Consider the following 12,920-nt stretch of genomic DNA (forward strand, 5'->3'; position numbering starts at 1 on the left):
CTGTCATATAATGTCGCATGACCATCACATAATAGTCCATTTTAATTGGTAACATCTTATAAACACTTTTACCAAACAGCCACACATTTTTACAAATTTCAAATAAATATTGTAAAAATTGTGGTTGAATTTCAATTTGTCCCAATGTCCTTTCAAATGCCGAAAAAATCCAACTACCCCCAGGCCTAACTTATTACCTAACTATGATGTGTGAATGAGATTTTTTTTGTAGCACACCTTCCTCCAAGAGTTGGCCATCTGTCATCTACTACTTTTTTATTGTTTCTCTAAATAAATGTTATTCCTGATCTTGTTTTGTGTTACGGGGAGGCGTTACCAAACCATAACCACCACCGTTACAACACAAAAAGAACAATTTACACAGCCATTATTATAATGGAGGGAGGGAGTGAATACATATTTAGGTCATCATTGGTAAAAAGAAAGAAATTTAAATTCGATCTACTGGACTGTTCGGATATATGTATGTATAACTGCGTTGACCAAAAAGGGTGCTCTCTTCGAAGAAACAGAGAACATGTTAAAAATTATAAAATAACAATTTATGGAAACGTGAAGTTTAGTCACAGAAAAGTAATAAATAAAAGTGTGTCTTCTCTGTTAGGCTGTTTCCTTGCGATCGGGTCTTATGTGTAAAAATTTTCTAAAAACATCGTCGTCGATGCCCAGTGGATCCACTTGCATGGAGAAAGTGGCTAAAAATATTTCCAGTGCAAATAGCAACCAAGCTAATACGCTGGTTACAGCTTTGTGCTGCTGCGAAGATTGTTTTAAGAAACCATGAGAGTAGCATTTTCCCCTCTTCCCCCTCTGGAGGGGGTGTACGGTATGAATTGTTTTATGCTGTTAGTACAAAATTTCATGAACAAAAGTGGCGATTATCTTATGATACAACAAGTAGGAACGCCGGACCGAACTTGTTATACCCTCCACCACGACTTATTTTGAAGTAAAATGGAACAATTAGTCGTCGATCTATACCGACAAATTCCTGCGGACAATTTTTAGACTCAAAGAAGACTAATTACCAAAATTCCGATATTTCGGTAAAATAATGTAACTAAAACCTAAAAAATACCAAAAATTAAGGGGTACCCAGCAAAAATTTGGATCCGATAGTCATTATGTAACCCTTTACAAAGTAATGTAAAAAAGCTTCTTTTCGCATTACAAGTAATCTGAAAAGTAATGGGCCACTACTTAAAAAATTTACTAGGTAAACCTACTTACATTACTCCTCACTAAGTAATGAGGACGGTGGCACAGTGTGTGTGTGTCCGACTAGAAATGGTAGGGTTGTGTGTTCAACGCTCACCGTCGGCACGGAGTTTTTGACAAAAATAAAAACTTTTTGTTAATTAAAAAATAACAGTTCGTGATGCACGTGTGCACTGCACATTTAAGGACTTAAGCAAGCCCTAATGTTCGTGTGCGTGGCACAGTGTGTAGTGTGTTTGGCTAGAAATCAGAGGGTTCGTGTGTTCAACTCGGGCAGGGAGCGAAATAAAATAAAGTAAAATAAAAGTATGAAGTGTGTTCTTAAAATAGAATTTTTTTAACTTACTTTTCAACTTCTATTGGCCACAGAATAACTACCCAGCGAAAAGTTTGCCTCCAAAGAGGCAGTTAAATGATATGTACAAGTGATTTGGAAGTGCATCAAATTATGCATTTTCACTCATGATTTTTACAAGGGAGTGACCCCGGAAAGAGGCACTCCATTGCATCGCATTTTAACTGACCCTTTGGCATTGCATTTTAACTGAACCTTTGGCACTGCATTTTAACTGACCCTTTGGCATTGCATTTTAACTGACCCTTTGGAGTAGAATAGGAGGCAGTTCGGAGCACGTGTTTTGAATAACAAAATAAAATGCATTTATTATTTGTGTAAAATAAAAATATTAATAACTTTATTAAATTAACACAAATTATGAAAATTCTCTATTGAATTTAATTGCAAACATGTGTGTTTCACCCGCTTTTCATTTAATCCAAGCTTAAGTGCTTCTGCTTCATCCGCTAAATGGGTTTGATATTGTCTTCCCATCACCAGTTAAGATTTCGACATGTACTCCAACAGCACTCCATTGGGAAATTTTCTTCTCGTGAGTTACCGGAAAATTTTTCACGAATTAAATATTATTTAGTTTGTATTAACAAATGTATTCCGCTGCTGTAGAGATGTACAAACTGATTTATGTACATGTAGGGATCTCTAACAACTGCTAATAAAATGTAGTGAACGGAGTGCCTTTTTCACGACTCCGTTTGCACTGCATCCGGATGCTGTTAAATTGTGAGGAATTGGAGTGCCTTTTTCACGACTCCGTTGAACTGCCTTCGGATGTTGTTAAAATGTGACAAATGGATGTGATTCTTTGGATTGCATCCAAATGCGGTTAAAATGTGAGGAATGGAGTGCCTTTTTCACGACTCCGTTTGAACTGCATAAAAACATGCCGTGAAAGAACTAATCTACATTGCACTACTTCCAATTTATTTTGCTGGGTAGTTATTCTAGTGGTCTTAAAATGACTAGAAACTGAGTGCGACATGCGCTTGTAAAAATGATGGGGAAGAAAGGGGATTTGAGAGTAGTTACCGCTGCTGGGTATGCTTCTATGTGGGATACAGGAAGACGTGGACATATACTAATAATTCTTTTCAGGAACACTTTATAACCCCCTGGAAGACTAAATAACAAAATTCAGTCATAGAATCACGAAAATCGTTAGGTACCGTTATATGGGGGCTATATAAAGTCGTGGACCTATACCGAAAAATTTCATATGGAAAGTTTTATACCCCAAATGAAGACTAAACACCAAATTTCAGCCAATTCGGTGGAATATTTAGGCAACAACTTTCAAAATACCGATAATCGGGAGGTACCGTTCAATGGAGGCTATATGAAGGCATGGACCCAAAGTTAAATACCCCAACGAATACTAAATACCAAATTTCAGACACTTCGATGGATTATTGTGGCCCTAAAATTCAAAATACTGAAAATCGGGAGGTACCGTTCTATGGGGGCTATATGAAGGCGTTGACCTATACCAACAAAATTCCAGGGAAATTATACCCCCAGCGAAGACTAAATACCAAATTTTAGCCATTTCCCGAAAGTCGGGAGGTACCGTTCTATTGGGGCTATACCGACAAAGCTCCGGGGGAAAGCTGCATACCCCCAACGAAGACTAAGTGCCAAATTTCAGTCATTTCGGTGCGATAATGAAGCTAAAACCTTAAAAATACCGAAAATCGGGTGGTACCGTTATATGGGGGTATATAAAAACGTGGATCGATATAGCTCATTTGTAATACCAAACATCCTAGGAGTAATAGAAACTTCTATACCAAATAACAAAGCTCTATCTTAAAAATTGCGAGCTGTATCTTGATTTCAAAAGACGGCCGGACACACGGACATAGTTATATCGACTTAGAATTTTACCCTGATCAAGAATATATAAACTTTGTAGGGTCTCCGATGAATATTTCGATGTGTTACAAACGGAATGACAAATTTAAATATACCCTCCATAATATGGTGGAGGGTATAAAAATAGGCATGGGGAAACAAACCAATCTCCAAAACAACAAGTAAAAAAGTATCAGTCGGCTTTACCGACAGATGTATACACTCAGCATGTGTGGAGTGAAACTCCTTTTGGGCGTATGAACCGACAAAAAAATGGAGTGGATTAAAGATCAAATATTTGCGGAAATATCGATAGATAGGACTTTTGTACCATACTTGCCTAAAAAAACATAATATGGCTGTAAACAGGGCCACTATTAAACCTTCGGTAAAAATTTCCACAGAATCCTCGAACAGACTCTTAACCCCTCTCAGACTGTTTGGCCCTGAAAAAGTTTATACTATCGTATTTGGGGCAGCGAATGCAAGTTGCTTCAACAAACAACTAATTGATTCGGGAGCAGGTCTCAAAAAGAATTTATCCGAAATGTTGTGTGGGAGTTACCCGAAGGAGTGGACAAATATAGTCCATATGGCAGATATATTATGATGTACAAAGTATGTACCAAATCGATCACTCCCTTCAAGAGTTATCGTGCGCACAATTTTCCGAACATTTTTGAACTTTTGCGGGGGAGGTATCAGAAGGAGTAAACCGTTGTGGCTTTTCTTCGAAATTAAACTAAGTTTGCGCAAAATATTACGACGGCCAAGTTTTGGAGCAAATCGGCAGATCCGTTCGAGAATTATCTTGCCCTCCAACCACTACACCGCTGTCATAGGGTTTTTTTTGCACCTTTCAGGCTATTTTCTCCGGAAGTATGGACTTGCCCCTGATGAAACTTATACCGTCGTATAGAGGGGAGTGAATACAAGTTGTTACAACAAAAATCAAAGCGATCCGAGAGCAGCTCATAAACTGAACTTTTCCGAAATTTTGTGTGGGAGGTACCCGAAGGAGTGGACCGATTGAGTCCATATTGAAAACCTTTCTAAGTCTCGTACATATTTCACGATGTGCAAAGTATGGACCAAATCGGTTACTTCCTTCAAGAGTTATCGTGCGCACAAATTTTCCGAACATTTTCGAACTTTTGTGGGGTAGGTACCTAAAGGAGTAGACCGATATGGCCCATCTTCGAACTTAAACTATATTTGGACAAAATATTACGATAGCCAAATTTTGGACCAAATCGTCTCATCCGTTTGGCGCAAACTTTGTAAATCATAGTCCAGTGCATAGATCCGGTTCGCATATACTCTACATTTGCCCACTTCTTCGGGTAACTTCAACACAAAATTTCACAATTGTCCGCAAAGGTAAAGTTTGAGAACATGTCCCGGTGTATGAGGTATATTTTGCAACATACTGTCCTGCGGTCCCTTTTTCGGCACTAAAATTTGTTTCGTGTGCAAGTAAAGCTCTAAGAACCCCTGCCGGCACCAACTAAAATGATTGATTAGTACGATAACTTGCGAATTGAGTGCCTGATTCCTCGAACCTTTACATATCGTAAAATTTAAAATTCTTGCTTAAGTGAGGATAATTTTGACAATTTTACTGGAGGTAATCCTGGTGGCCCTGGTGATATTATTTTTACCGTCGACAAGCCCATGCTTCGTAAAATAATCACACAAACAGCTCTAAGAAATCATAGGGTTGGTATGTTAACTATCGAAAGGAATTATTCCAAAAAATTGCAGATAGTTCCAAGGTGGACAAATATCACTGTGCAAAAAAATGGAGGTGAAAGTCTGGGGCATGGAAAATTCCTCTTGGGGAAGACAAAATCGATTTGTTGTCAATGAGAGCCGTACCTAAAGTTTTCTGAGTGACATCTTTGCAGAACATTTCGAAGCTGAAAAACGTCATCTTGTGGTACTTTTATAAAGCACGAAAGTGACATTGAAGGAAGCGAGTCAGAAGGTCTAAGTGCTCTACGAAAATAATCCTCATTCGATCATGTCATCTCAAAAATAAGCTAAAACAACAGTGAACAAAGATATAACGCTAATTCCTGATGCCTTACAGGGTCTCTAGCAAAAACTTCATCACGCCATAACGCGGAAGTTCGACTCACGGCGGATCTGTCCTTTGGGATTCTTAGTATACTCATCAAGGGCTTTCATCTCCAAAAGGAATTATCTCTGCCCCAAAATTTGTGTTCACAGTGTATCCTTTGGGCGCCATTTCAGTCATAAGATAGGATTGTTTTTACAGTATGAGACTCACATTGGGTGACCCATTTGTTATGACCTAAAAATAGGGTGTGTAGTCGAAGCACAACCATATAACAAGGAAATTGGTCCTTTTGGGCGCCATTTTCGTTATTACCACACTGAAGAAGAGTTAATCAGAACTCGACCTGAAGCTTAACAGTGAGTGAAATATTTGGTCGCAACATTTCGGATAGTTGAACCACAACGCAATAACAAGGGAATGCATTTTTTTAATGTTTTGGATATACGTTGGGCGCCATTACAGCACTAAAAAACAACAACACTCCAATCCCACGGCAGCGGGTTCTTTCGCACCAGATTGACCCGCAACCATAGTGTTTCGGCCAGCGGCTACCAACCCAGCATTTAACGTAGGTTTAAATGCTGCTAGAACAACAACAACTACAACACTCAGGGCTAATGTTGGTGGATCAGAACTCGCCCCGAGTTGAATTCATAATGATCAGCGGGAAGTTCCCACAAACGCTATCGGAACTCATGCAAGGAGCTCTAGTCAATTTATCAAGATGGGCATACAACAATGGACTTGGGGTGAACCCATCTAAGACAGAGCTGGTTCTATTTACGAACAAGGGAAAAGTCAAACCATTCACCCTACCAACGCTGGATGGAGTGGCCCTAAAGCTCTCTCTAGAGGCCAAATACCTTGGCATTATCCTGGACCATCAACTAACGTGGAAAAGCAATGTCGAAGAACGTGCCAAGACAGGTCTTATAGCCCTTTATTCATGCAAGAACTCTATTGGTAAGAGTTGGGGATTGAATCCACAGGTCATCCACTGGATTTTTACGACCATAGTTCGGCCTATTCTTACTTATGGTTCATTGGTATGGTGTAATACATTGAGTAAGACATCCCTTCACCACAAGATTAATACAGTTCAAAGAACGACATCTCTCTTAATTACCGGTGCCATGAAAAGCACTCCACAGGCTGTCCTCAATGTATTACGGGATCTTCATCCGTTGAATCTCGTGGTACAAGAGTTGGCAGCAAAGAGTACTCTCCGACTCAAAGAGATAAGCTCATGGCGCAACTTCGACTATGGCCACGCTGTTATTTTACGACGATCAGTGGGATCGGAGGTAATCAGTGATTATATATCAACACAATTACACTTCGACGAAATTGAAGTTCGGATACCTGACAGAGAGGCCTGGATCCACAACACCCCACCTCTACCCGGTATAGAGGTTTATAGCGATGGCTCCAAGATGGAAAGGGGAACAAGAGCGGACGTCTACAGCGATACCCTCAACTCACGGATCTCGTACAAGCTAAGCGAAAATTGTAGCGTCTTCCAAGCCGAAATCAACAAACGAGACAAACTTATGTCAGCCTATTTCAAGTCCAAACCTCCTACTGTTTTTGATGTTCTTGGTGGTGATGATATGAGCCGTATCTACTTAAATGATAATTATTCTACTCTTGCCAATAAACTACTTAAAGCATGCAAAAAACTGAGGAAAGAAAATAAAATAAAGGGATTTAGCATTATAAATAGAGAATTACTTAAAGCAAAGATTGTGATGTTAAATAATGAAAAGGAGACTTTTAGTCTTATCGAGTTTGTTGATTCCTTTAATGCAAATCTTTAACTTTAAATATTTTTTTTTAATTGTTCTATTAAACAGTATTTTTGATCTCACCCTATGTATTATTTTCAAATGGTCTATTAAACAGTATTTTTGATATCACCCTATGTATTTATCCAATTTAACTTTCAATTGAGAGGATTTTTTAAGGTTTAATGAGGATGAATAGATACTTAAAAAAGGCTTTATTGATTTACATAAACTTAATTGTAATTATTTCTCGGCTCCCCCATACGTTTGAACATTGCTTACAGTATCATGTCTATTGACAGCAACCTTGGTCCTGTAGCTAGTGGTAGTCAATTACTAAAAGATTATATGTCTCCTTTCTCGAATAATTTAAATGTTGGTCACATAAATGCACAGAGCCTTTGCCCCTCTAATTCAAATGCAAAGCTTGAAGAGTTTAAAAATACATTTGATGACTGTGGCCTTGATGTAATTGGAGTATCAGAAACGTGGTTTAAGCCGGACATTTATTCTAGTTCCTTAAATTTACATAATTACAATTTAGTGAGAAATGATCGGCCTAATAACCAAAATAATTCTGCAAACGGTAATCCTAAAAGAGGAGGAGGTGTATGTCTTTATATTTCAAAACACCTAAAATATAAAGTTGTGTTCAAAGGGACTAAATATGGAATCTGTGAATCGCTATTTGTTGAAATTTTTGGTAATGAATCTTCTGTGGTTGTGGGTGTTGTATATTTACCAACCGGTTCTGTTGACTCATTTGAGGATATGCATTGTGATATATTTGACCGATTTTCAAACATTGTAATTATGGGAGATTTCAATTTTAATCTTTTTGATCCCTTGAAGTCAATATATTTCAGATCACTTGTTTCCAGGTGTGGCCTTCAGTGTGCTCATAATTGTTTACCAACTCATATTCATTTACCAAATAACAGTACTTCTTTAATTGATTATTTTTTGTTGAGCGAACCATATCGTCTTGCAGTAAAGGGACAGTTAAATTTTCCCTTTTTTTCATCTCACCATTGCTTTATTTTTATTTCGTTGGAGTTTGATTTTGTTGTACAACAGGACTGGGTAACCTTCAAAGATTATGGAAGAGTGTGTTTTGATGATCTATATGAATGTTTCAGTAACATCAATATTTCCCCGTTGTTGGAGTCAAGTGATGTTAACTTTCAATTAAATTTGCTCAACGGAGTTGTTGATAAATTGCATTCTTTAGTTCCAACGTCAAGAGCCAGAAGATTTGATGCTAATTATAATAAATGGATGAACTCGACTCTGACAATTCAAGCAAGGAGAAATAGAGATAAAGCATATGCAAATTATCTACGAAGTCGTACGAATGACAACTGGAAAATTTATTGCAAGTTGCGAAATAAGGCAAAATCGGTTCTTAGAAGAGAAAGGTTTAAATATGGAACGCGTATGTTTACGGGTTGCAATAATGCCCAGATGTGGAAAAATATTCGTAAACTTGGTTGTATAGGGAAAACTAATATGGATGCCAATATGGCTGATGTAGAATTATTAGCTGATACATTCTCAAGTACTATGAATCAAGATAATGCTACCTTTTGCTTTGATAATTTTGTAGAAAAATCTGATTCTTTTTCGTTTCATATGATCAATGAAAATGATCTTGCTTTTGCTATCTATTCAATTAAATCCAATGCTTCCGGGTATGATAATATTCCGGTAAAATTTTTAAAAATGATTTTTCCTCTTATATCCCCTTATTTGTTACATTTAATTAACACAATTTTCATGGTATCCACTTTTCCAGATGCTTGGAAATTAGGGCGGATCACACCTATTTCAAAAAATGATCATAATAGCAATGAAATGAGGCCTATAACAATACTTCCCGTTGTCAAAAGTTTTGGAAAATCTGATGAAAGCACAAATTCTGGAACATTGTGATAAATTCTCTCTTTTTCATCCGAACCAATTTGCCTTTCGACGAAACCACAGCACCATATCAGCGTTATTGGCTTTGACAGACTCAGTTAGAAAACAATTAAATACCCATAATAGCTGCACTTTGGTTTCACTGGATTTGTCTAAGGCTTTTGATAGCCTGAATCATTGCTCTCTCGTATCAAAACTTCAGAGTGGTTTTAATTTTTCCAAAACCGCCTGCAGACTGGTTTATTCTTACCTATCTGACAGATCTCTATATCGTCACCATAAATGCCGGAAGACGTAACCGACATGAAAATTTAAATTCGTTTTTTGGTGGAATCTGATACATTAAGCTAAAATACATGCTCTGGCAAAATTTCAAAGTTCTGCGTTTAAAAATAGCGGCCCGATTCACGAAATGCCAAAAGACGTAACAGCATACTGTAATTTTCATAAAACACAAAAGGCGTAATCCACATTATTTGAAAATTAAACAGCAGTAAAAAAAAATTAGTCTTTGATTTTTGCAGCAATTATAATGCCAGAGGGAGGGTATATTGAGCTGATTACGGAAATGTATAATTTCCTTTGGAGCGGATCCGGTTATACGGTTATTTGATCCGAAAGTCCGAATTAAAAAACCGGGTTAGACCCGGTTCTACTGAACCTATTACTACAAAGTGGGTGTCGTTTGGAAGCTTATAGAAATGCCTATCACATGGCGTGTTTATTTTAACCGGTTCGACTCTTATGCGGCTTATTTCCCTATATGTTTAGTTTGATTCTAAGATGACGATACCTCCTGACTGGTGATTCCGTTTTAAAAATTATAAAGACCATTCTTGTTGCTAATTTTTACATCTACAACTTTTACTTTAGGCGGTTTTTGTAACTCGAATAACTTTTTGCACCAAAAATCAGATTTGTGGGAATTTTGGATATTTCCCCTTATACGCAGGTCATAGGCAAAACCCAGGTTTGGTAAAATGTCGAAAGTTTTAATAAAAAAGTGATTGAAGTGTCTAATTGAAGATGATGTCTGAAGACCGACCTATGCCATGATTTAGATAAACCTGCCAAGAACAACAAAAAAGTAAGTGGTTATTTTGAAGACAAATGACAAAAACTGATGCACGTGACAAGTCGTATGCGACGTTGACCCGAAAACGTGTATATGCTCAAATTTTTCGTCGGTCTAAAACAAAGATGTTTTTTTAAAGACAACTACGATTATAGTGTAAGTTTGCCGAAAAATTTTCTTATCTACCCGTGGTATAACATATATAATGGCTTGAGATTGGATAAACTCAACTGATTTTAATGATATTCAAACAGGTCCAGAGAAAAACGCAACTTTTCTGTATTGTTTACTTATGCAAATAGACAGGAGATCCAATAAACTGCAAACATTAGCGTTTGATCCGGAGATTTTGGGGCAATGGGTCCTCCTTAGATATACGCACAGAGGCTAAAAGTTTCAAAAAAGAAACTTCAACACCTGCTAGATTTAAAACACTTAATTCCAAGTGATTGTCATTACATTTATGGCAACATTCCTTATGAGAATTAAAAGTTACATTTAAATTGTTACACATCACTTAATTTATATTACCTATATTTTGTCGATAAATTGACTTAAATGCCACAATATATATAATATTCTGGATCTGATGTTTAAAATATCGTCTAATACACTTGATATTATAAGTAATTGCAGTGCTGGTTGGAATAGACGGTTCATCTAATTGTGATCCACTGAAATATCACCGTTAAGATTGGGAATTGAACCCAACACCGTCAGATTGCTAGTTTAAAGTTCGCTTAGCCGCGTAGACCAATAAACTAGTTCTAATTTAATTATAATTGTTCATTTATACTACTTTTTTCAAATGTATACTCAATAAACTGTGGGTTACGTCGTTTGGCATTTCAGAAAAATACAATACCAAAAGACGTAACCCACACAACTTCTGACATTCTGGAAAAAAATTAAATTTTTTTCCAAAAATATATTTCTTCTCTGTCTTAAAACACGATACTAAAAATTTTCGATATTTTATAACACCGTTTTCATTTTATAACGTTTTTTGCTTCTCCTGTAAAGTTTTATTTTTGTGGGTTACGTCTTCCGGCATTTATGGTGACGATATGTTTCTCTTAATGGTATTAATTCATCAATTCGAGAGGTTACTTCGGGAGTTCCTCAAGGGTCCGTATTGGGGCCTATTCTTTTTTTAGTATATCTTAATGACGTTATTTCGAGTATGCAAAATACCCATTGTCAACCATATGTCTATGCTGATGACATTTATCTCCTGTTTACATCGCACACTACTCAAAATTGTATTAATGATCACCTTGGTTTTATTGCAAACTTGATGACTACTAATAGTCTTGTAATTAATCGTTTTAAAACTAAGGCCATTATTTTTCATCCCCGAAATCGATGTTTTCCGTGCCATCAGTTGTTTATAAATGACCAGCCGATAGAAGTTGTACACTCTCTTAGATGCCTGGGTGTTATTATTGATTCATATCTTAATTTTGAAGATCATATTGACCACCTTGGTAATAAGGTATGTCTCATTTTAAGAAGGCTGTATTGCTTAAGGGTATATACTCCGAGACATGTGAGATGCCATTTAGCTCAGTCCCTATTAATGTCCCTTATGAATTATGGAATTGAAATTTATTCTGGAACATGGTCATTTTGTATTGATAGAATAGAAAGAATTTTCAGAAAAGTTATACGCTATGTGTTTGGTATTAAATTGCATGAGCATACCCGTGTATTGCAATGTGCATATACTTTTCTGGGGTGTTCATTTCGTGATTATATTAACCTCCGCTTGGTTCTACAATTCTATAAAATTATGAAAACGTCTTCTCCTGCAGTTCTTGTTAATGAATTTTCATTCATCAACTCGACTCGCAATATTCAAATCGATATCCCTTTGGTTCATTCGGTTATCTATGAACAATCATTCTTTGTTCGAGTTTATCGTTTTTGGAATTATTTGCCTACCCCTCTTAAATTATTTTCGTACTCATATAACTCGTTCAGAGACAAACTCTTAGGTTACATTAATGGTCGTTTGATCCCAATAAATTGATAAGAAGTTTTTTCACATTTTGAGCTAGCTAGCTGCCATAGGACCATCATATTGTCTTTTATCTTTAAGCAATGTTCATCTGGCTGGGGAGCCTAATATATAAAATGAGTTTATATAAATTCTTATGAAATATATGGATTATTTAGTTATTTAATTACAACTTTAGCATAGAATTTTCTGTACAATGCATTATTAATTGGCCTTATAAGGCTTCCTATGTATTGATATTTATAATAAAATGAAATGAAATGAAATGAAATCTTTGCGGTCACGAAAGCAGCAGAGTTGATAAAAAAAACATGGAGGGGGACATAGCTGGCCCGTTGACTATCTATGTGGATAGTCAAGCGTCCCTAAAATCACTTAGATCCCACTCAATCAAGTCTGCTGCGGTCTTGCACTGCAGGAAAGCTTTGGAGGCCCTAAGATCAATCGTTACCTTGTGCTAGGTCCCGGGGCACTGCAACATCGAGGGAAATGAAAAACCGGATGAACTAGCGCGTCGCGGATCTGAGTCAAACGACATCGAAATCGATAACTCAATCAAGCCACCCTTGTGTCATTTCTTGCGGCTCTTA

The sequence above is a fragment of the Musca autumnalis genome, unplaced genomic scaffold (assembly GCF_047663935.1).
Source record: "Musca autumnalis isolate F117 unplaced genomic scaffold, ASM4766393v1 scaffold_2, whole genome shotgun sequence".
In the NCBI taxonomy this organism is placed as follows: domain Eukaryota; kingdom Metazoa; phylum Arthropoda; class Insecta; order Diptera; family Muscidae; genus Musca; species Musca autumnalis.